The sequence below is a fragment of the Schistocerca piceifrons genome, chromosome X (genome assembly GCF_021461385.2).
Source record: "Schistocerca piceifrons isolate TAMUIC-IGC-003096 chromosome X, iqSchPice1.1, whole genome shotgun sequence".
In the NCBI taxonomy this organism is placed as follows: Eukaryota; Metazoa; Arthropoda; class Insecta; order Orthoptera; family Acrididae; genus Schistocerca; species Schistocerca piceifrons.
The window spans coordinates 904,391,413-904,416,387 of NC_060149.1; positions in this window are offsets into that span (position 1 = coordinate 904,391,413).

The window sequence follows — 24,975 nt, forward strand, 5'->3', positions numbered from 1 at the left end:
GGGAAGATCAGTTTGGATTCCGTAGAAATATTGGAACACGTGAGGCAATACTGACCTTACGACGTATCTTAGAAGAAAGATTAAGGAAAGGCAAACCTACGTTTGTAGCATTTGTAGACTTAGAGAAAGCTTTTGACAATGTTGACTGGAACACTCTCTTTCAAATTCTAAAGGTGGCAGGGGTAAAATACTGGGAGCGAAAGGCTATTTACAATTTGTACAGAAACCAGATGGCAGTTATAAGAGTCGAGGGGCATGAAAGGGAAGCAGTGGTTGGGAAGGGAGTGAGACAGGGTTGTAGCCTCTCCCCAACGTTATTCAATCTGTATATTGAGCAAGCAGTAAAGGAAACAAAAGAAAAAATCGGAGTAGGTATTAAAATCCATGGAAAAGAAATAAAAACTTTTATGTTCGCGGATGACATTGTAATTCTGTCAGAGACAGCAAAGGACTTGGAAGAGCAGTTGAACGGAATGAACAGTGTCTTGATAGGAGGATATAAGATGAACATCAACAAAAACAAAAAGAGGATAATGGAATGTAGTCGAATTAAGTTGGATGATGCTGAGGGAATTAGATTAGGAAATGAGACACTTAATGTAGTAAAGAAGTTTTGCTATTTGGGGAGCAAAATAACTGATGATGGTCGAAGTAGAGAAGATATAAAATGTAGACTGGCAATGGCAAGGAAAGCGTTTCTGAAGAAGAGAAATTTGTTAACATCGGGTATGGATTTAAGTGTCAGGAAGTCGTTTCTGAAAGTATTTGTATGGAGTGTAGCCATGTATGGAAGTGAAACATGGACGATAAATAGTTTGGACAGGAAGAGAATAGAAGCTTTCGAAATGTGGTGCTACAGAAGAATGCTGAAGATTAGATGAGTAGATCACATAACTAATGAGGAGGTATTGAATAGAATTGGGGAGAAGAGGAGTTTGTGGCACAACTTGACGAGAAGAAGAGACCGGTTGGTAGGACATGTTCTGAGGCATCAAGGGATCACAAATTTAGCATTGGAGGGCAGCTTGGAGGGTAAAAATCGTAGAGGGAGACCAAGAGATGAATACACTAAGCAGATTCAGAAGGATGTAGGTTGCAGTAGGTACTGGGAGATGAAGAAACTTGCACAGGATAGGGTAGCATGGAGAGCTGCATCAAACCAGTCTCAGGACTGAAGACCACAACGACAACAACAACAAAGCATTAAGGTTGTTATATTTGGTAAGATGGCCCCAAGTAATGAAGCATCTTCGTCCACCAATAGTGCTAAACTAACAGTTAGAAAGCTTTGTTCAAAAAATTGTTCAAATGGCTCTGAGCACTATGGGACTTAACTGCTGAGGTTATTAGTCCCCTAGAACGTAGAACTACTTAAACCTAACTGACCTAAGGACATCACACACATCCATGCCCGAGGCAGGATTCGAACCTGCGACTGTAGCGGTCGCGCGGTTCCAGACTGTAGCGCCTAGAACCTCTCGGCCACACTGGCTGGCAAAGAAGCTTTGTGTATAATATCTAAGTCTTAGAGAATTTATAGAAAATGTAGAAGCTAAGGAACACGAAATGTTATTGAAATGTGTTAAAGCTATGATAACTCCTGAAGTGAGATACAGGTTGCAAGTAAGCGAAAGAACAGGCACATTGGAGGGAGTGGAAAAGGTTCTGGAAGAGAACTATGCGAGCAAAAGGACGGTAGATTATATAACGCTTTTTAAATGTAAACGCCAGAGACTGCAACGAGGATGTGTGGCAGGCACAGAGGAAGTGCAGAGTGCATGTAGAATACCACGAGCCTGTGAAAGGGAAATGGTTATCCCGAAACTAGAAAATGTTCGTAGATTACATATCAGAAACTTTAGTGACAGTTCGAAACGGTAAGTGCAATGAATTAGTCAGAAGAAAAAGTTCAGCTGAATAACACCAGGTTAGTCCCGGAAGAATTACAGAGACTAGTAAAAGTACGTGAAGTAAAAGGCAGTAAGGAAGCCATAGGGAATACAGGAAGTCGTGGTAATATTCTACGGAAGCAAGTAGGAGTTGATCATCTACATTTACATCTACATCCATACTCCGCAAGCCACCTGATGGTGTGTGGCGGAGGGTACCTTGAGTACCTCTATCGGTTCTCCCTTCTATTCCAGTCTCGTATTGTTCGCAGAAAGAAAGATTGTCGGTATGCCTCTGTGTGGGCTCTAATCTCTCTGATTTTGTCCTCATGGTCTCTTCGCGAGATATACGTAGGAGGGAGCAATATACTGCTTGACTCCTCGGTGAAGGTTAGTTCCCGAAACTTCAACAAAAGCCCGTACCGAGCTACTGAGCGTCTCTCCTGCAGAGTCTTCCACTGGAGTTTATCTATCATCCCCATAACGCTTTCGCGATTACTAAATGATCCTGTAACGAAGCGCACTGCTCTCCGTTGGATTTTCTCTATCTCTTCTATCAACCCTATCAGATATGGATCCCACACTGCTGAGCAGTATTCAAGCAGTGGGTGAAACAAGCGTGCTGTGACCTACTTCCTTTGTTTTCGGATTGCATTTCTTTAGGATTCTTCCAATGAATCTCAGTCTGTCATCTGCTTTACCGACGATCAACTTAATATGATCATTCCATTTTAAATCACTCCTAACGCGTACTTCCAGATAATTTATGGAATTAACTGCTTCCAGTTGCTGACCTGCTATACTGTAGCTAAATGATAAGAGATCTTTCTTTCTATGTATTCGCAGCACATTACACTTGTCTACATTGAGATTCAATTGCCATTCCCTGCGCCATGCGTCAATTCGCTGCAGATCCTCCTGCATTTCAGTACAATTTTCCATTGTTACAACCTCTCGCTATACCACAGCATCATCCGCAAAAAGCCTCAGTGAACTTCCGATGTCATCCACAAGGTCATTTATGTATATTGTGAATAGCAACGGTCCTACGACACTCCCCTGCGGCACACCGGAAATCACTCTTATTTCGGAAGACTTCTCTCCATTGAGAATGACATGCTGCGTTCTGTTCCGCTACCGAACATCCCTTGAATAAGGAAGAGAAGAGCGCACTCATGGGGGTTTGCACTGAATATGAAGATATGTTTCATCTACCAGGTGACAAATTGTCTTGAACACCTGCAGTAAAGCACAGAATTCCGATATCACCGGAAAATGCAGGGAAAGTTTTGAACGCTACACCTTACCAAATACCAGGAGCGCAAAAAGAAATCTTAAAAGGTCAAACTGAGCAAATGCTGAAAGACGACGTAATAGTTGATAGTAAGAGCATCTGGAACGCACCATTATTTTTTATTCCAAAGAAGACAGACTCCACTGCCTAGCAGAAATGGAGATTCGTAGTGGACTATAGGCAATTAAATGGCATTGCTATAGGCGTTGCGTTTCCGCTGCCGAACATCTACGAAATCTTGGACCAACTAGGGCAGGCACTTAATCTAGCAAGCAGATACTATCAAATATTAACGTAGGAGAAGGACAGAGAAAAGACTGCGTTCAGTTCGAATTATCAGCATCATGAGTACAAGAGAATGCCAATGGGACTCAAAGGAACCCCAGGATGTTTTCAGTTCCTGATGAACACAGTACTGGCCGGTCTGCAAGAGGTAAAATGTTTTGTCTATCTTGATGATGTAGTGCGCTATAGAAGAAATTTTCAGGACCTTAATGAGAAGCTTTGTGAAATCTCTGATAGATAAAAGCACTCCCTCGTCAGGCCACAAGTGGCCCATCGGGACCATCCGACCGCCGTGTCATCCTCAGCTGAGGATGCGGATAGGAGGGGCGTGTGGTCAGCACACCGCTCTCCCGATCGTTACGATGGTTTTCTTTGACCGGAGCCGCTACTATTCGCTCGAGTAGCTCCTCAATTGGTATCACGAGGCTGAGTGCACCCCGAAAAATGTCAACAGCGCATGGCGGCCCGGATGGTCACCCATCCAAGTGCCGGCCACGGCCGACAGCGCCTAACTACGGAAATCTGACGGGAACCGGTGTATCCACTGCGGCAAGACCGTTGCCGCTGATAGATAGCGAGAGCATAATTAAAAGCTGCTATCGGATAAGTGCAAGTTATTAAGGAAAGAAGTGATCGCCTTAGGCCATTCCACTGCGGACAAAGGAATCGCACCAGACTTGGAGAAGGAGGATAAGGTAAAGTTCGTCCCTCAGCCCACAACAACGAAAGAATTAAAAAGGTTCGTGAGGTTAATTGGACACTGTAGAAGATTCATTGCTAAATTTAGCGAAATTTCAAAGCCGCTCCATGAGCTATTAAAGAAAAGAGTAGCTTATGAATGGAGCGAACGAGAAAACAATGCGTTCGGGGAACTGAAAGAGAAATCGGTTAATCCACCATTACTTGAGTATCCAGACTCCGAGCAGCCATTCACTGTGACGACTGACGCGAGCAATTCACCTTTTGTTGCACTTTTGCCGTAAGGTAAGGAAACTGGAGAAGACTTGCCCATTACGTACGCATCAAGGTCATTAAATAAGGTGGAATCAAACTAGAGTACCACTGAAAAAGAAATACTGGCTGCAGTTTATGGGTCCCGAACTTATGTATATGAACGTATGTTCAGTGTGGTAAAGTATAACAAACCGTTAACATGGAACTTTACTGTAAAGGATCCGAGGTCGAGATTCCTGAAGTGGAGACTTAAGCTCGAAGAGTATAGTTGTGAGGTAATTTATAAACCAGGAGGGCTGAATAGTAATGCAGATGCTCTGAGAAGAACAAGGCCCCGAGAACAGCAATAAGTAGATGAAAGTACTGACGAGGAGACAGAGGAGAGCTCTGTAGCGTAAGAAAGTATGGAAAATAATCCCGTGAGTGTGCAACAAGCGTAACCCCAGAGGTAAAAAGGGAAACAGATAGTGTAGAGGAAATTAGTCTCCTAGACAAGGATAATATATTAAGAGAGGTGCATGATATTCCATTGGGAGAACACGAAGGTATGCATAGGACGCTAGAGAGAGTAAGGTCATACAATGAAGCGCCAAAGAAACTAGTATAGGCATGCGTATTCAAATACAGAGACATGTAAACAGGCAGAATACGGCGCTGCGGACGGCAACGCCAATATAAGGCAACAAGCGTCTGGCGCAGCTGTTCGATCGGTTACTGCTGCTACAATGACAGGTTATCGTGATTTAAGTGTGTTTGAACGTCGTGTTATAGTCGGCGCACTAACGATGGGACACAGCATCTCCAAGGTAGCGATGAAGTGGGGATTTTCCCGAACGACCATTTCACGAGTGTACCGCGAATATCAGGAATTCGGTAGAACATCAAATTTCCGATATCGCTGCGGCCGGAAAAAGATCACACACATAGACACAAAGCCTCGCCCGGGCCCGTCAACACCGACATGGGACTGTTGATAACTGGACGCATGTTGCCTAGTCAGACGAATCGAGTGGATGGACGTGTGGGAGTATGTAGACAACCTCATGAATTCTTGGACCCTGCATCTCAGCAGAGGACTGTTCAAGCTTGTGGAGGCTCTGTGATGGTGTGGGTCGTGTGCAGTTGGAGTGATATGGGACCCCTGATACGTCTAGATACGACTCTGACAGGTGGCCGGCCGGAGTGGCCGTGCGGTTCTAGGCGCTACAGTCTGGAGCCGAGCGACCGCTTCGGTCGCAGGTTCGAATCCTGCCTCGGGCATGGATGTGTGTGATGGCCTTAGGTTAGTTAGGTTTAATTAGTTCTAAGTTATAGGCGACTGATGACCTACGAAGTTAAGTCGCATAGTGCTCAGAGCAATTGGAACAATTTTTTCTGACAGCTGACACGTACGTAAGCATCCTGTCTGATCACCTGCATACATTCATGTCTATTGTGCATTATGACGGACTTTGGCAATTACAGCAGGACAATGCGACACCCTACACGTCCAGAATTGCTACAGACTGGCTCCAGGAACGCTCTTCTGAGTTTAAACACTTCGGCTGGCCACCAAACTCCCCAGACATGAACATTATGGAGCATATCTAGGATGCCTTGCAACGTGCTGTGCAGAAGAGATTTCCACCCCATCGTGCACTTACGGATTTTTGGCCAGCCCTGCAGAATTCGTGATGTCAATTCCCTCCAGCACAGCTTCAGACATTAGGCGAGTCCATGCCACGTCGTGTCGCGGCACTTCTGCGTGCTCACAGCGGCCCTACACGATATGAGGCAGGTGCCAGTTTCTTTGGCTCTTCAGTGTACAAGCAGTAGTGCAGAATGAAACGTGACATTGAGGATTAAATTCTGAAGTGTCCGTATTGTCAAAAGATGAAGTTCACACAAGCGATAGCTAGCATGCATTTAGAAATTACAGACACAGCCGAGACAGTGTTTGAAAAGTGTTCAACGGATATATTCGGTCCTTTAGATGTTGCAAGTACAGGTAAGAAATATATAATGACATTTGAAGAAGTACCAATAGAGCGATAAGACGCAGGCACAGTGGCTGAAGCGTTTGTCGAACATATTGTATTAAGCTATGGGATTCCTCAATTCATTTAACGGAGCAAGGTTGGAATTTTCTGAATGAAGTTTTCAGAAGAGTGTGTAAATTGTTAAAGATTATACATATATAGACTACAGCTTACTATCCACAATGTAATGGTGCCCTGGAGAGACGTCGCTGTTCAGATGTGTGTGAATTACTAACGGACCGAAGTGCTGAGGTCATCGGTCCCTAGACTTACACACTACTTAAACTAACTTAAACGAACTTAAGCTAAGAACAACACACACACCCATGCCCGACGGAGGACTCGACCCTCCGAAGGGAGAGGCCGCGCAGTCCGTGACATGGCGCCTCAAATCGCGCGGCAGAAGTCACTGTACACTTGTCCAACAACTAAGACGTTTTGCAACTGGGGATCAACGTTCTTGGGACAAGTGGGTGCCATATGTAATTTTTGTGTTTAATACTACATCAGACAGCAGCACAAGATACACACCATTCGAATATCTGTGTGGGAGAAAAGTAAATATACCAACAATACTCCAACAAGAGTCAACGCAGGTAAGTAACGATTATGACTCATATGTGAATGGGTTAAAGGTGAGACTGGAGGAAGCACACAGAATAGCAAAAGAATTAATAGTAAAGAATAAGAAAACCAGTAAGGCACAATACAATAGGAAAAACAGTCCTAAGGAGTTACAGATAGGAGATAATGTGCTGCATTATGAAGAATCTGTAACACTTGGTAGATCTAGATAGGTACATTCACAATCGCGAGGGCCATATGAAGAAGTAAGGGTCGAATGTAATAATAAAGATTAAAAGAAACAAAGGTACATGGAGACAGACCGAAAGGCCCCTCCCGCCGGAGGTTCGAGTCCTCCCCCGGGCGTGGGGGTGTGTGTTGTACTTAGCATAAGTTAGGTTAAGTAGTGTGTAAGTCTACGGACCGATGACCTCAGCAGTTTGGTCCCCTAGGAATTCGCACACATTTGAACATTTTTGAACAGACTGAAACAGTACCTTTAATTTCAGGTGTAGTATTATGATATTACAGGACATGTAGAAATTTATAGTACGGCGTGGAGAGTTGTTACTCATACAAATATGGGCGCTCTATCAGAGAGGTTCCAAAAGCAGAAAGGTATGGCAAGGCAGCAGAGCAACGATGTAGAGCGACACTGCAGCACCTAAGTGAAGGGTAATTAGAGTGTCTATTATTAGACCAAGAAGTAACACACCACGCAGAAAAAAGTTATCAGTATTCAGCAACTGGTGCAGCAGGTGACAAAGTACCACACCCGAAGGAAAAGAAGAGGTGTCTTCAGTTTAGTATTACAGGTGAGTAAAATAATTTTTGGAACATCGTATGAAGCTGATGCTACGTATTACAGAGAGCGCATCAGTAACATGGGGAGAAATTCCGAAAGGTTACCAAGGTTAACAAAGGAACAGGTAGCGGTGGCAAGGGGCACAACAACAGGAGTAAACAGATCCATCTATACACTGGCTTCAAATGAGTAGCTTCTTAAATCAGGATTGCAGAGCCTAGAAAATTTCATGAAAACGTATGTAAAAGACACGGATATTGGATTCAAGCGAATAGCCTCATTTGTGACAATCACTGAGCAGATGTTGCAACTATCAGCGCTATTTGGGCAGATCGAGGAAGAGTACGAACAAATGATAAATGCAATTGTGAATGCACAAAAGGATATGCCTCAACCTCATAATAATTAATCTTGTACAGGTTGTAAAGTATTTGAATTTAATTTGTGATGAACTGAAAGATGTTAAGTCTCCAGTTCCTCAAGCTGAATCATCAGAATACTTATTGTTAAGAATAATTCATTTACGTCTTTTTGTTACTGGGAGTATACTAGGGTATGTAATCAATATTGCTATGATAGATAAAATGTCTCTAATTTGTATTGAATGCTTCCATTACCAAATGAGATTTCTTAGCCAAGAGGAAAGTACTTATTTATCCAGCCAGAAAAAGAGTTTTGCTAATCGAAGAAGCTAAGAGGCAGTATGAAAAGCTCTCAGATGATCATCTAAAGTGCATGAAATTAAGTAAAAATAAACGGTTCTGAAAACAAATGTTTTTACTACTCTCAACATTTGATCTGGATGTGTGTGATGCAAAATTACTTCAGCCAGTACGCGAAATTTCTAATGAGAGCGTAAAATTAATAGCATATATGAATCAGAGTATTTGGTCACACTTAACTTGTGATGAGTGGCTATACACTATGTACCCGGACACCTGCCTGAAAATGACTTACAATTTCTTGGCGCCCTCCATCGGTAAGGTGGAATTCAATATGGCGTTCGCCCACCCTTAGCCTAGATGACAACGTTCACTCTCGCAGGCATACCTTTAAACAGGTGTTGGAAGGTTTCTTGGGGAATGGCAGCCCATTCTTTAAGGAGTGCCGTACTGAGGAAAGGTATGGATGTCGATTGGTGAGGCCTGGCACGAATCGGCCTTCCAAAACACCTCAGACGTGTTCTATAGGATTCAGGTCACAACTCTGTGTAGACCAGTCCATTACAGGGATGTTATTGTCGTGTAACCACTGCACCTCAGGCCGTGCATTATGAACAGGTGCTCGATCGTGTTGAAAGATGCAATCGGCATCCCCGAATTGCTCTTCAACAGTGGGAAGCAAGAAGGTGCTTAAAACATCAATGTAGACGTGTGCTGTGATAGTGCCACGCAAAATAACAAGAGGTGCAAGCCACCTCCATGAAAAACACGACCACGCCTTAACACCACTGCCCCGAATTTTACTGTTGGCACTACACACGCGGGCAGATGACGTTCACCGGGCATTCGTCATACCCCCACCCTGCCATTGAATCGACACATTGTGAATCGTGATTTGTCACTCCACACAACTTTTTTCCACTGTTCAATTGTCCAGTGTTTACGATCCTTACACCAAGCGAGGCGCCGTTTGGCGTTTACCGGCGTGATGTGTGACTTATGAGCAGATGTTCGACCATGAAATCCAAGTTTTCTGACCTCCCGCCTAACTGTCATAGTACTTGCAGTGGATACTGATGCAGTTTGGAATTCCTGTGTGATGGCCTGGGTAGATGCCTTCATATTACACATTACGACCATCTTCAACTGTCGGCGGTCTCTTTCAGTCAACGGACGAGGTCGGCCTGTACACTTTTGTGCTGTACGTGTCCCTTCACTTTTCTACTTCACTATCACATCGGAAACAGTGGACCCAGGGATTTTTAGGAGTGTGGAAATCTCGTGTACAGACGTATGACACAAGTGACACCCTATCACCTGACCACGTTCGAAGTCCGTGAGTTCCGCGGATCGCCCCATTCTGCTTTTTCACGATGTCTAATGACCACTACGGTCGTTGATATGGAGTAACTGGCAGTAGGTGGCAGCACAAAGCACCTAATATGAAAAACGTGTGTTTTTCGATGTGTCCGGATACTTTTGATGACATAGTGTATGTAATTCCGAAAGAAGAGTTTTATGTGGAAAGAAAACATCTCAGAACTTAGCAATGAGCGGTGTTGGTAAAATAAGCTTCTTTGTTAAGTATAAAGGTTATGGAACAAAAGTAATCATACTGAGTGATTCACAGGAACACCACAACGAAACACGTGACACTGCAAATAAGCTTAGACTTTGATTGCTACGTAGTAGATGATGGAAAGAGAAATATTTCTGTGTTATACTTAGACATACCATTAGTCCACGTGGTAACACAGCTTGACGATTTAAAAATAGCAGGCAAAAGTTAGATGACCTACAGAAAATGGCTGAGATAAAGGAAGAAGACCTGAAACGCTCGAGATATCTGACGCATTACTACCTATGTGAGCATAACCTTAATTGTATTAGTTATGTTAACATGTTGTTGTAGACAATGCAAATGTTGCCAAGAATACTTTAGAAGTCTATGAAAATACTATGATGACAATGACAGTAGCTGAAAAATATGTATTAAGATCCACTATTGTAAATCAGTGTCCATAAACGTCTGTAACCAGAAGACCTCTTGATAGAAATAATGAAGAGAAAGTAATTTATCAAAGAAGCGGAAAAGATGAAGATGACTCAGTATCATTCAGAAACAGATGCTAAGATGAAAGTAAATTGTAAAGTAACTATAAAATGTATGTATTTTGTTTCAGGAAATGTTGTATAACCAATATGTACATGTCTATGGAAAATGAATGTAAACGTATATTTCAATATTTTAAAATTATTACTTGTGTGTAAAATGAATGAACTGTAGTGATAATGTAACTGTTGCAACTGCGAATAAAAATTCAACTATTTGACGCTATTCTGAAGAGTAACGCCAATTTTCCTATTAGGTGAGGTGTCATGTCCACAGGAAAGAGCTAAGTCTCATATTAACATAATTAACAAAGTAAGAATAAAGTCAAATTCTTAAGATTGACCAGAGAAGACACTGGGAAGCAATGCTGAAGCCAGACAACCGTCCAGATGTCAGCCCATCGGCCAGACCCAATTAAAATAAACACACAGAGAGTCCACAGAACACTACTGGACAGCGGTCCATTCATAGGCGTGGAGTCTACGTCCACTCAGTCTATAATGACAGTTGTGGTATGCATACTGTAAGACCTTCGGTACACACACCATCAGATTATTTGACTTGTCGCTCTAACGAAGTAGACGAGTGTTAGCAATATGTTTCGTGGTCTTATCGTGCCGTGTTTATCTTCTGCCGTTAGGTCAGACGATAGAAATGCCACTTCCACACTTAGAGTAGCAGATTGATGGTGACCAACTTTAAACAGAATTTGATTAATTTTCACACACATTTATTAAAATAATAAAAAGCATAGCAATTACTTAACTTGGTTCAGGATACTGTTTACAATTGACAATCTGAAGTTCATTTGGTCTTGGTACGTTAATCTTATTCTCCCTATCTCTGATACTTGACAAAGTGTCTATACATTTCTCTTCATGGCTATGTACAGGAGTATGATAATCTTATTAGGTGCAGACTGAAACTTGACTATAGACTGGTACAGACAGATGCACACTATTGCAGACTAACTAATCGGAGGTCTGTACACTCGTTATAATACCTCGCGCGTTCAGGTATCACTGCGCGAGTGTGATCCGCGCGGAGAAAAGGTTCTACGTTAGCAGCAATATCATTGGCTGCGTGACATATTAATACGCGGATCGGCGGAAGCAGAATTTGGTCCGTCTCTAAGACAGCGCCATCTCGTAGTGCGGAGACGGACGAGCGCTGCGCCTGCGCTGTTGTGCTTAGCGGGGCGCGCTCTAGTGGGAAAGTTGTGTACGCGCTGACTACGCGGAACTATGTACACAACAACAGTATAATGGTGATACCAGCACTCATTGCTAAACATAGAGTGCCGTGGGACGAGGGGTAGAGAGAGAGAGAGAGAGAGAGAGAGAGAGAGAGAGAGAGAGAGAGAGGGAGGGAGGGGGGAGGGAGAGAGAGACAGACAGAGAGAGAGAGAGTCAGTCACACAGACAGAAAGAGCCTTTGATGCGCTACGTCACGAGTAGCCAATGAACGGGACGCAGTGTGTCATCATATTAAGAGAGTGATCTCTTCCCCACCACCCAGCCTCTGAAGAGCTGCTGAAGAAACAACATAAGTACAGCCAATACGGTGGCGAGAGCTCTTCGACATTATGTCATTGCAATGGCCGGCGTGGTCGAAGGGGTAATGTGAACAAAACTTGGGAGCCTGACGCTTCGAGAGAGAAGTAGCATTAGAAACAAGCAAAAGTCCGAGTTAGGCAGAGAAGCTACAGTCACGTTACCCGTCGTTTGAGTTGCAAGACTGATTAGTCAGAGATCGCTGCAGAAAGGTAGCAACTGACGAGATCTTAGAGCGAGTCTTTTGCAAGACTGATTAGTCAGAGATCGCTGCAGAAAGGTAGCAACTGACGAGATCTTAGAGCGAGTCTTGGGACTCTGTGTGTGTGTCGTGTGGGTCCTGTTAGTACGGAAATATGGGTTGAATGAAATGGCTCTGAGCACTAAGGGACTTAAACATATGTGGTCATCAGTACCCTAGAACTTAGAACTACTTAAACCTAACCAACCTAAGGACATCACACACATCCATGTCCGAGGCAAGATTCGAACCTGCGACCGTAGCGGTAGCGCGGTTCCAGACTGAAGCGCCTAGAACCGCTCGGCCACGCCGTCCGGCTGTACGGAAAACTTCACTTATACTCTGAGGTGACAAAATTCATCGGATAGCGATATGAACATATACAGAGAGAGGAAATACCGCGTAGACAAGGTATAAAAGGCCAGTGCATTGGCAGAGCTGTCATTTGTACTCAGATGATTCATGTGAAAAGGTTTCCGACTAATTATGGCTGCACGACGGGAATCAACTGAAGCATAGGGCATTCAACTTCTGAAATCGTTAGGGAATTCAATATTCCGAGGTGCACAGTGTCGGGAGTGTGCCGAGAACACCAAATTTCAGGCGTTACCACTCATCACAGACGAGTCAGTGGCCGACAGTCTTCACTTTACAAACGGGAGTAGCGGCGTTTGCGTGGAGTTGTCAGTGCTATCACACAAGCAACGCTGCGTGAAATAACCGGAAAACTAATGTGAGACGTGCTACGAACGTATCCGTGAGTACAGTGCGGCCAAATTTGGTATGGCAGACGCGAGGGGCTTTGCTAACAGCCCGACGTTGTCTGCAGCGCATATTCTCGGCTCTTGGCCAAATCGGTTGGACCCTAAACGACTAGAAAACCGTGGCCTGTTTGGATGAGTCCAGATTTCAGTTGGTAAGAGCTGATTGTAGGATTCGAGTGTGGCGACGATCCCACGAAACCAGGACCCAAGTTGTCAAAAATGGTTCAAATGGCTCTGAGCACTATGGGACTTAACTTCTGAGGTTATCAGTCACCTAGAACTTAAAACTACTTAAACCTAACTAACCTAAGGACATCACACACATCCATGCCAGAAACAGGATTCGAACCTGCGACCGTAGCGGTCGCGCTGTTCCAGACTGTAGCGCCTAGAACCGCTCGGCCACCTCGACCGGCCCAAGTTGTCAGCAAGGCACTGTGCAAGCTGGTAGTGGTTCCATAATGGTGTGGGCTGTGTGGAATGGGCTGGGCCGTCTGATCCAAATGGGCCAATCAATGACTGCAAATGGTTATGTTCGGCTACTTGGAGACCTTTTGCAACCATTTAACGGTGGAGTTTTTATGGATGACAATGCGCCATTTCACTGGGCCACAATTGTTCGAGATTGGTTTGAAGAACGTTCTGGACAGTTCGAGTTAATGATTTTCCCTTCCAGATCGCCCGACATGAACCCCATCTTATAAATGTTTCAAATGGCTGTAAGCACTATGAGACTTAACATCTGAGGTCATCAGTCCCCTAGACTTAGAAATACTTAAACCTAACTTACGTAAGGACATGACACACATCCATGCCCGAAGCAGGACTCGAACCTGCGACCGTAGCAGCAGTGCGGTTCCGGACTGAAGCGCCTAGAACCGCTGGGCCACAGAGGCCGGCCGTATGTGTTTAGAATCTGTTGCCACACTGACAGGTTAATTTTAGGTCGAACACCTTCATGTCTGCCAACGGTCCTCCATCGCACTTCGACGACATTCGACCAACTTGGCTGTTGCAACCTTCTTGCCCCACACTCATCCAAGTCTCCGAAATGCAGTCCCACGCCCACACGTCGCGGAATTCACTATGTGGAGATATCGCAAGCAGACAACTATGCTACTGGTGTGCGTATAGGAAGTTTGTACAGCGCTATTTCGGAGTCAAATTCCTTTTCGAATAAGTTAGTCAAACTGTAATTAGCACGCACTTTGCTCCACCAGCCAATAATTTTCTGCTTCTATTATGGTTTGGACTTCATCGTAATGCCATTTCAACAACTAATTTTCTACTTCTGCTTCTGTTATAGTTTGGACTTCATCATAATGCAATTTATACAACTAAAAGATTGACTTACCTCAATATTTTTCAAGTGTTGCTTTTATTACTTTCTATACATGTAAGATTTGAATGTAAGTTCATTTACGGTAAAGAAAACTGCCTTTTAGGTACTGCAGGGCAGATACTGTCAACTTAGTCTCCTCTTGCATTTTATGTCCATTTTCTGAAACATTAATGGGCATTTGCTTTCACAAAATATTGATAACAGATTTAAAATATTTTAGCTCTTGATTTCTATGCAAAATGGAAAGTACTTACAATCGGTATTGCAGTATTTAATAATAAATACAATAGCTGAAACGAAAACAAACATTGCTGGTCACAAAATTGCAGTAGTTCTTCTTGGAACGTGTGAATTAATGGCTAAGCATTTGGTAAAGTTAGACTCTATAGGCCTACAGTTCATGCACAATAAAGTCTATTGGATACAATGTATCAGCCATTTTAACACGAATTCACGGTGTTCTGTATTCATGTGGGGAAGAAGCAAGAATCTCCCGAGGATACGGGAGAAGACACTTACTTGCAATATCATTTAAGTCCACACAAAAGTAAAGTAGTGAACTGATTCAAGTCAAGAGCTTTTTTTGTAAATGAAAACCGTAAAATATTTCAGAATGTCCATTGAAGAAGATATAAGGAATGAATGATGTCCGTCGACATCGAGCTTCTAAGAGATGGAACAGAGTTCGCACTGAACAAGGAGTCGACAGGAAGAGTACCCTGTGTTCTACCATCCTCGTATTCGCCTAAAGTGATTTTGGATGTGATGTGATGACTGTGAATCATTCTCTCTCCGCCTTTACTTCTGTACATCATTCATCTCTAAAAAGAACACGTGATATCAAATTTAAACATGAGGTAAGCATTCGCCTACGCTCGTGATGAAAACCAACTCAAGAGCAGACTTACACTGTGAGCTATCTTTAGGAATGTCCGGCGTCTTCTTGCAAAAACATAGTGTGGCTGAGGGAGTTGGAAGAATCAGTGTCTTTGTGGAATTAAATTACACACAAATTAACCACTGCAGGCAAGATCTGTGGTTCAAATGGCTTTGAGCACTATGGGACTTAACTTCTGAGGTCATCAGTTCCCTAGAACCTAGAATTAGTTAAACCTAACTAACCTAAGGACATCACACACATCCATGCCCGAGGCAGGATTCGAACCTTCGACCGTAGCGGTCACGGGGTTCCAGACTGTAGCGCCTAGAACCGGTCGGCCACTCTGGGCGGCGCAAGATCTGTCCCACCTGTTGGTGTCAGAGAGGGATAAATGTTCATGGACGAAATTTCACCGTCTGGAGGAAGGATGAGTCACTTAGAGATTATGCATTCACATCCTGGGCTAATATCTGATTTCTGATGGTTTCAGTGTCTTATGGAGTGATGGTGTAAGATGCTGTCAGTTGAAGTCGTTTTGCTCGGAAGCCCCATTGATTCTTTCCCTTTCTTACTGATAAAAATCATGCACAAAAACAAAAATAAAAAAGGAACTGCATTGAAAGATATCACAGCCGACTGCTGTTTGGGAGAAGATAATAGTGAATTGCCTTCACGAGATGCAATTCGAATCTAGTCTCTAAATTCAGCCACTGAGAACATGCATTCAAAGCGAGAAGCTGTACATCGGAGTAAGTGAATAAAAAAGGAAGGGGAGATGAATTATTCATTATAGCAGATGATTAAGAATGCTAATTGACATTCGACTGTTCATTAATTAGAACAGAAGTGGATCTCTTCGCTACTTCAGACGAAGTTATAAATACGTTTTACTAAACAGGCTGTCGATTACCACACAGAGAGTCGGAGATAAAAAGGAGGTTGGTCCACGTTCTTATGCTCCGAAGCTGTAAGACGTTCGTTAGTGGAAAGAGTAATTAACGAGGAGGACTGTGAGATAGCTTGTGAAATGCAGGCTGTGGAAAAGGCAGGACAAACCTTGCATACTATACAATGTGTGTAGCTTTTATGCAAATTTCATTTTATGCTGCAGCACTCAACTCACAGTGGGTCAGACATCACCACACGCAGGAACCATCTACACTGAATCGCCAGAGAAACTGGTATAACAGAGATACGTAAACAGGCAGAATACGGCGCTGCGATCGGCAATGCCTATGCAGGACAAGTGTCTGGGGCAGTTCTTAGATCGGTTACTAATGCTACAATGGCAGTTTATCAACATTTCAGTGAGTTTGAACGTGATGATATAGTCGGCGCGCTATCTATGGGACACTGCATCTCCGAGGTAGCAATGGAGTAGGGATTTTCCCGTACGACCATTTCGCGAGTGTACCGAGAATTTCAGGAATACGGTAAAACATCAGATCTCCGACATCGCTGCGCCTGGAAAAAATATTGCAAGAACGGTACCAACGACGACTGAAGAAAATCGTTCAGCGTGACAGTGACAGAAGTGCAATCCTTCCCCAAACTGCTGAAGATTTCAGTGCTGGGCCATCAACAAGCGTCACCGCGCGATCCATTTCACGACACGTCATCGATATGGGCGTTCGGAGCCGATGGCCCACTCGTGTACCCTTGATGACAGAAACGATACAAAGCTTTACGCCTTGCCTGCGCTCGTCAACACCGACACTGGACTGTTGATGACTGGAAACATTTTGCCTGGTCGGACGAGTCTCGTTTCAAGTTGCATCGAGTGGATGGACATGTACGGGTGTGAAGACACCTCATGAATCCATGGACCCTGTATGTCAGCAGGCGACTGTTCAGGCTGGTGGAGGCTCTGTAAAGGCCGGTTCCCACTAGAGCGCGGCAGCGCGTCGTGCGGCAACGGCAGCGGCAAGCGTTTTCCGCTTTGACGCGGCGGCTCGCGGAATTGGCGTTCCCATCTGGAAGCGGCAGACGCTAGCGGTAGCCAATGACGGACAGCCACTGAGGTACGGGGCGAGACCCACCGAAATGCCGGGTACGTTTGATTAACTATATCTTACACCTACATGAAGGAAAGACGAAGTTGGGTGAAGACATACCATGTTTTCACTTTCTGTACAAATGTACTCTTTCACATATTTCATTATTCATGTTTTCTCATTTCACCATAAACAGATTTGATAACTACCGTTCATGATTGTTCACTATCTCCTAACACATTGAAAAAATGTACGACAAAAGAGATTATTCAGATAGTTAAGCGAGACAAAAATTTAAAATGTGATACGGTAGCAGGTACAGGGAAACAGTAAGAACACCAAGGCTTGGGGGGAAGGGATGAAAGTGGAAGCCACCAGATAGAATTTCGCACAGAGCATAATGTAATCATCGCCAGCACCTTGCTTAAGAATCATGAAAGAATAATACATATTTGGAACAAAGTTTTCGAAACCAGATTTTAAATTATAAGAACATTTCCCGGTGCAGACGCAACCCTACAATAATTTATTGGTTACGAGCTGCGGTTTACAACTAAAGAGACAGTAAACGGTGGCAAATTAAGGAAACGGAACTTGAATAAGTCAAGACCCACAGTTATTCGATAATCTTAATGTTACCGTAATGCAAAGACTGACTGAAACAGAGGAAGGAATCCGCTAGAATGCGAATGGATATCTTTGAGAGAAGAAGTGGTCAGTGCAGCAGAGTATGTGAACGGGAGGAAGGTACAGTAGAAATCGTTAGATAAAACGTGATATATTAAATTTGACAAGAGGGGAAAAATATAAAAATGCAGCAAATAAAGTAGGCCATGGGAAATAGAAATGTCTAAACATGACGTTGACAGAAAGTCCACAATTGCAACGCGATTTTGTACTTGGAAAACATAGGGGAATGAAAATGAGAGCAAAGAAAACTTTGCTCAAAGGACAAGCAACTGTCAAGAACTCATTTGGCAAGCCAGAACTAAGCAAATAAGAGAAGGCTAGAAAGTGGAAGGAATATGTAGAGAGGAGAGGTGGAGGGGTTGTACAAACTAACGTAAGCACAATGTTAGATTCCTGTGATATGTCTGAACACGCAAGGCAATACTGGTCCTACCACTTACCTAAGTAGACAGACTGAAGAACTGCAAAACTGTGTTTACAGCATTTGCATGTTTAGAGAAAGGTTTTGACAATCTTAATTAAAACATTCTGTGAAGCTCTGGAGATGTCATCGATAAAACACAGGGCCACAAGATTATCTACAACTTGTACAGAAACCAAACTGCATTTCTAAGACTTCAATGACTTGAAAGGGAAGCAGTAATTGAGAAGGCATAAGTAGAGATGATATAAAATGAAGACTGTGAATAGCAAGAAAAGCGTTCTGAAAAAGAAAATTTGTTCATATCGAATATAAATTCTAATGATTGGGTACTATTTTACAAAGGTATTTGTGTCGAGTGCAGTATTTGTGTGGAGTGCAGCTTTGTATGTAAGTGAAACGTGGGCGATGAACACTTCTCTCAAAAAGACAATGGACGCTTTCAAAACGTGGTGATCAATAAGAATGCTGAAGATTAGATATGAGGATCGTGTAACTAAAGAAGAGGTACGGAATTAAATAGAGGAGGAAGAGGAAATTACGGCACAGCTTTGACTACAAGAGGGGTAAGTTGGCAGGACATATTATGAGGCGTCAAAGAGTGAGGACAAAGGGGTTGCGTGATAGTAATCTGATAATAATCATCTGTTGAAATGCTATTCTACTATTTTATCTATTAATGTAAGCAGTGAATTTACTCTTCCATGCACTCCTCCACAAAACATTTAAACCAAAACTGAAATCAGCTGAACACCAAATCTTTCAACCACTGTCTGACAACTACTGCATTCACTTTCAACTTTCTATAACTATCACTGACTAGCCACACACACATACAGATATAAGGAGAACAGAAATAAACAAACATTAGTTTTCAGCATATAATTCTTTAGGTTGGCAACATGTACATAAACAAACCAAACAGGAAGGGACATGAGGTGAACACACTGTAGTTACGACTTCAAATCAGTGTTTTCGGTAACATGTCTACAGCTATTGACAGAAGAAAAAAGAGCGAACACGAAAATGTGGTTCAAATGGCTCCGAGCACTATGCGACTTAACTTCTGAGGTCATCAGTCGCCTAGAACTTAGAACTAATTAAACCTAAGGACATCACACACATCCATGCCCAAGGCAGGATTCGAACCTGCGACCATAGTGGTCGCTCGGTTCCAGACTGTAGCGCCTAGAACCGCACGGCCACTACGGCCGGCACGAAAATGTGCTTACGTTCCATAATATAAGTTTCAGTTCAACCTCCAGCATGTGACCAGGTGAGGGGAAACGCAGATGTTCGCCAAAAACTCGATTCACTGTAAGTAATCAGTTATTCACGTAAAAAAAAAGATGTGAACTGTTTTATAACCTTCATGTATCACATATCAAAACAAAACTGATCATTCTAGATTCCACCGAAGATGCCCTAAAGTAAAAGGCGAAAAGCGCCTTGAACCAATAGAGTACACTGGATAAAGAAAAAAAAACGTTTGTTACTTACCAAAGGAAATAATCAGTAGCTGTAGATACTTAGCAAATTACATCTTATAACATACCAGCAAATTAGTTTCGGTTTAACTTCTCAATCCACATTCTATTAAATGCCGTTTAAAAAACTTCATCTAGCCCTTCTGAAGAACTGTGGTTACTTTCATTCTTGGTAGATAAACAGATTTTGGATATTTATCATGCAACGAAATACATGACTTTTTACAAGTTATCGTTTGCAAAAAAACACGTTTCGATTTCTTGAACTGTTTACGAAATTTGCGGTTGATACAACCACATGGTTTACGACGAGCAGGACGAAGTATCGGTCGCGTCGCGAGCGAACCGCGCGCGGTCACCGCACAGCCCGTCCGCCGACATATCATTCAATATCTCGAGAACAGTGATAGCTATCGTTCTGCTCTCAGCTTTAAAAACAATTTCGATATGTTGACTAAATTTCATACGCAATAATGTATTACCTAAAATGAACTGTACGCAAAGTCCACGCAATGCGTTTTTACCTCTGCACACTCATTAAAATTTCGTGTAAAGGTTTACGTAAAAGCGATACAGCAAGTAACCACGACGAATAACGAAAAGAAATTCGGTCCTTTATCGAAAGAAGATATCAGGCTGTAGCATGCCCAAGAATCAAATGTTTCTACCGAATAGTTTCCTTGGAATCGGATGATAAGTATTTCATAGCTGCCGCCGCGTCCGCGCCAGCGCTTTGGCGGAAGTTCGTGTGGCCCGGGGTGCCGTACCTGACGTCACGCTCAGCGCGTTCTGTGATTGGCGGCGCGCACCTGGAGCGCGGCACGCGGCAGCGGAAGCGGTTCGACATGGTCAAACCGCGACGCAGAGCCCGCCGCGCCGTGTTGCTGATGCCGTTTCCATGGCAACTACGCCGCTGACGCGCGGTTTTGACGCGCGGCAGCCCTAGTGGGAACCGGCCTTAATGGTGTGGTGCGTGTCAGCGGCGTAGCGTGAGGGGAGACTTTGAGACTTAGTCTCCCCTGTATTCGTGCTTAAAAAATATGCAAATTAATTCATAACAAAAATATAAACAACTTCCTACTAAGAGCACTGAATGTGCGAAGACATCAGTTTTGTAGCCCGCGCCGCCGCACCCTGAGTATTGGTGTGTATCTGCCTGCTTGAGACTCGCCTGCTCTCAGTCTCTGCCTCCTGGCTGTGTGCACCTGAGCGTTCGGAACTGAACAGTCGCACCGTTTGTGTTCATAGTCGTACTTGTGTGATTTTAGTGCATATTTTCGTTGTGTCGCCAACATAGTGAGCCAGCAACCGAACACCTTACAGAATTTTTTAATAAAAACGCCTTTTGCTACATTAATGTACGAAAAAAAGTGTGAATTGAAGGAAAAACGACCTACTCCTATACTCAGTGTAGTTTTTGAAGGCAAACAAAAACTCACTTTTCAGACAGCCTGGTACGAAAAGTATGCTTGGCTGACTGCAGATGCAGTTAATAACAGATTATATTGTTATCTATGTTTTCTGTTAGCTGGTGACAGGCAATGATGCGATGAGGGTATTTGTACAATAAAGAACTTTGACAGGAATGCACAAAAGCAATCAGATATCAAAACGTCACCTGCAGAGCAATTAATCATTTCAGTTGTTGGGCAAAAGTGGAATTGAGCACGCCCTTTCTGAAGCCGCTCGTCTGACAGCAATAAAATACAACGAACAAGTTACATCCAACAGGAGAGCATTAGCTCGTCTTATTCAGGCAATTGTATTTCTTTGTAAACAAGAACTAGCCTTTCACGGCCACCGAGAAGACGAATCCTTCAGCAACAAAGGTAACTATCTGGAATTGTTGGATTTACTAGCTCAAGGAGAGCAGTTAATCCGAGACCATCCGTCAGCATCTTCAACCTTTAAAGGAACTTCTCCAGATACACAGAACGATGTAATAGAAATGATAACTCTGGCAGTTAATGAGAAAATAAAATCTGAAATTCAGAACTGCAATTTCATTTCGATTCAGGCTAATGAAACATTAGACGTGTCATGCAAGTGTCAAATGAGTATAACATTCAGGTACTTCATTGCAGACAAAATTGAGGAAATAATCGTTGGATTTTACGAAGTTTATTGACATAAAGTTGCTGAAGGTTTGTCAAACATTATTCATGCAATATTGAAAGAATCGAATGTGGAAGGAAAAGTGGTTAGTCAAACATATGATTGCGCTTCAGTAATGGCGGGCAGAGAAAGAGGGCTACAACAATTGGTGAAGCAGTTCTGTCCCTTTGAGCTGATTATTCATTGTTACGCACACCAACTGAATTTGGTACCGTTACATGCCTCCAAAATCATATGAGAAGTACGCATGTTTGTAAGTGCAGATCATCAAAACGAACTGTATTGCTAACTGAGAAAGGATTTATACTCCCACATGGAAGCAACACTCGCCGGAACTTTCGTTTCAGGGCAGTTTCAACAACATCTAGTCATTTATCAGGGCTATATAGTGTTTTTAATTATATATTTAATGATACAGGCTCTCAGTGGGACCTATAATCTTTGAGCTGTGCTGTGGGAATGAAACGACGGATATATGATCCTACGTTTGTCTACTTGCTTTGCTTCTACCGAGGGTGTTTTGTTTATGTTTATCATCTCTTTAATGTTCTTCAGTCAAAATCTGTCAGTGTAACTGCTTGTCACGACGGAATAAGAACTGTTTTGAAAAACTTACGACAATTAAGAACGGAAACATTAGTTGATGAATGCATTAAATGCAGCTTGCGTTTGAATGGCAACTTATCATTCTGTGACAGTCAAAAGACATCTCTCAGGGCACTAACTTACGAGATACTGGATTTGCAAATTGTTCAGATGGAAAGAAGGTTTCAAGTCTTCCCCCAAATTCAGTTTGTTTAACTTTTGAATGAAAACTGTTCCCGACCTATTAAAAAGAATTCCCAAAGTTGAAACTGCTTCAATTATTAGAACAGTACCCTTTTTTCAATCAAGAACAACTTGAAAATGAACTGTGTAACGTATAGGCTGATGAGAAAAAACACTTATCTCCAAGAATCCTTTTAAAGTACATTGTCAACAATGATTTAGACTCCGTTTATGAAGAAACAAAGAAGTTCCTGCGTTTGATTTTGACCCTACCCGCAACTACAGGAAGCAGAGAAGGAACCATGACTACTCTTAAACGAGTGAAGAATAATTTAAGGAATTAAATATCCAACATCCGGCTGTCGTGTTTGAGCACATTAGCAATAGAAAAGACACTACTTGGAGAGCTATCGAGTGACCAGATCTTTGTAGACCGAGTTATAGACTTATTCGTGGAAAGAAAAGACAGACGCTATGCACTTGTGTACAAGAAAATATAAGTGCATCTTTTCTTGCTGCTGGAGTTCTACAAATTTTTCATTGTTTCTTGAACAAGTTAGTTATTATTATTATTATTATTATTAGTGGCGGTGGTTGTGGTAGTAGCAGTAGTAGTAGTTATTGTTGTTGTCTTATTTGATGCATTTTGTTTCATTTGTTTAAATTATTGTTTATTGTACTATTTTGTCTCTCTATAATAACTGCAGAGTCTCGCCAACCTTTACAACCACGCTACGCCACTGGTGCGTGTACAGTGGCAGTGTTATGGGACCACTGATACGTATGGATACGACTCTGACAGGTGCCACGTACGTAAGCATCCTGTCTCATCACTTGCATCCATTCATGTCCATTGTGCATTCTGACGGACTTGGTCAATTCCAGTAGGGCACTTTGACACCCCACACGTCCATAATTGCTACAGACTGGTTCCAGGAACACTCTTTTGAGTTTAAACCCTTCCGACCTCCCCAGATATGAACATTATTGAGCATATCTGGGATGCCTTGCAATGTGCTGTGCAGAAGAGACCTCCACCCCCTCTTACTCTTACGGATTTATGGACAGCCCTTTAGGATTCATGATGTCAATTCCCTCCAGCACTACTTCAGACATTAGTCGAGCCCATGCCATGAAGTGTTGCAGCACTTCTGCGTGCTCGCGGGGGCCCTACACGATATTCACCAGGTGTACCAGTTTCTTTGGCTCTGCTGCGTATTTCGATAACACAGTACGTATGTTTCGAATCTGTGGGCCTTTTATGTGGTGTCACCGCCAGACACCACACTTGATAGGTGGTAGCTTTAAATCGGCCGCGGTCCGTTAGTATACGCCGGACCCGCGTGTCGCCACTGTCAGTGATAGCAGACCGAGCGCCACCACACGGCAGGTCTAGAGAGACGTACTGGCACTCGCCCCAGTTGTACAGCCGACTTTGCTAGCGACGCTACACTGACAAATACGCTCTCATTTGCCGAGACGATAGTTAGCATAGCCTTCAGCTATATCATTGGCTACGACCTAGCAAGGCGCCATAGCTTTGATAATTAATTTTGTGAACCATGTATCATCAAGAGCGATGTTCTACAAATGTGGATTAAAGTTAAGTATTACAGCAACTGCGTCCATTTTCTAAGTTCTCATTTCCTTTTAACTGTTCCAGACCTCACGCCAATCTGCGTGAGCTTAACGCGTGCCTTTCGGCTACTTCCGAGTGGCGTGGCTGTCTTGCTACGCCACTACATTTTATTTTATGGAACTATGTCTACAGATCTGTTCACGGAACGACTCATAATAATCCCCAGAGAAAAGATTCGTAGTAATAGATTAACTACAATAACGGAAACAAACGTGGTCTACAATTCAAAATATTAGAAGGAATATTGTTCAAATCTCATGTTAGTTAACCGTCGAAGCATAGGTTATAAAGTTCTAGAACTCCTCTATTACTGACAATAATAATACCACTGCGGCGCTATTTAAAGTCCGATATAAATAGTACCTGAAGATACCTTTGAGCACTATAGGTGAAATAAGAGCTATAATCAGAAAAAATAAAAAAAAAAAAATGTGTGCAAAGGCTCTGATCCCAGAATAGTAAGATCTGGTAATTTCCGTTTCTTAGGTGTTGACTGG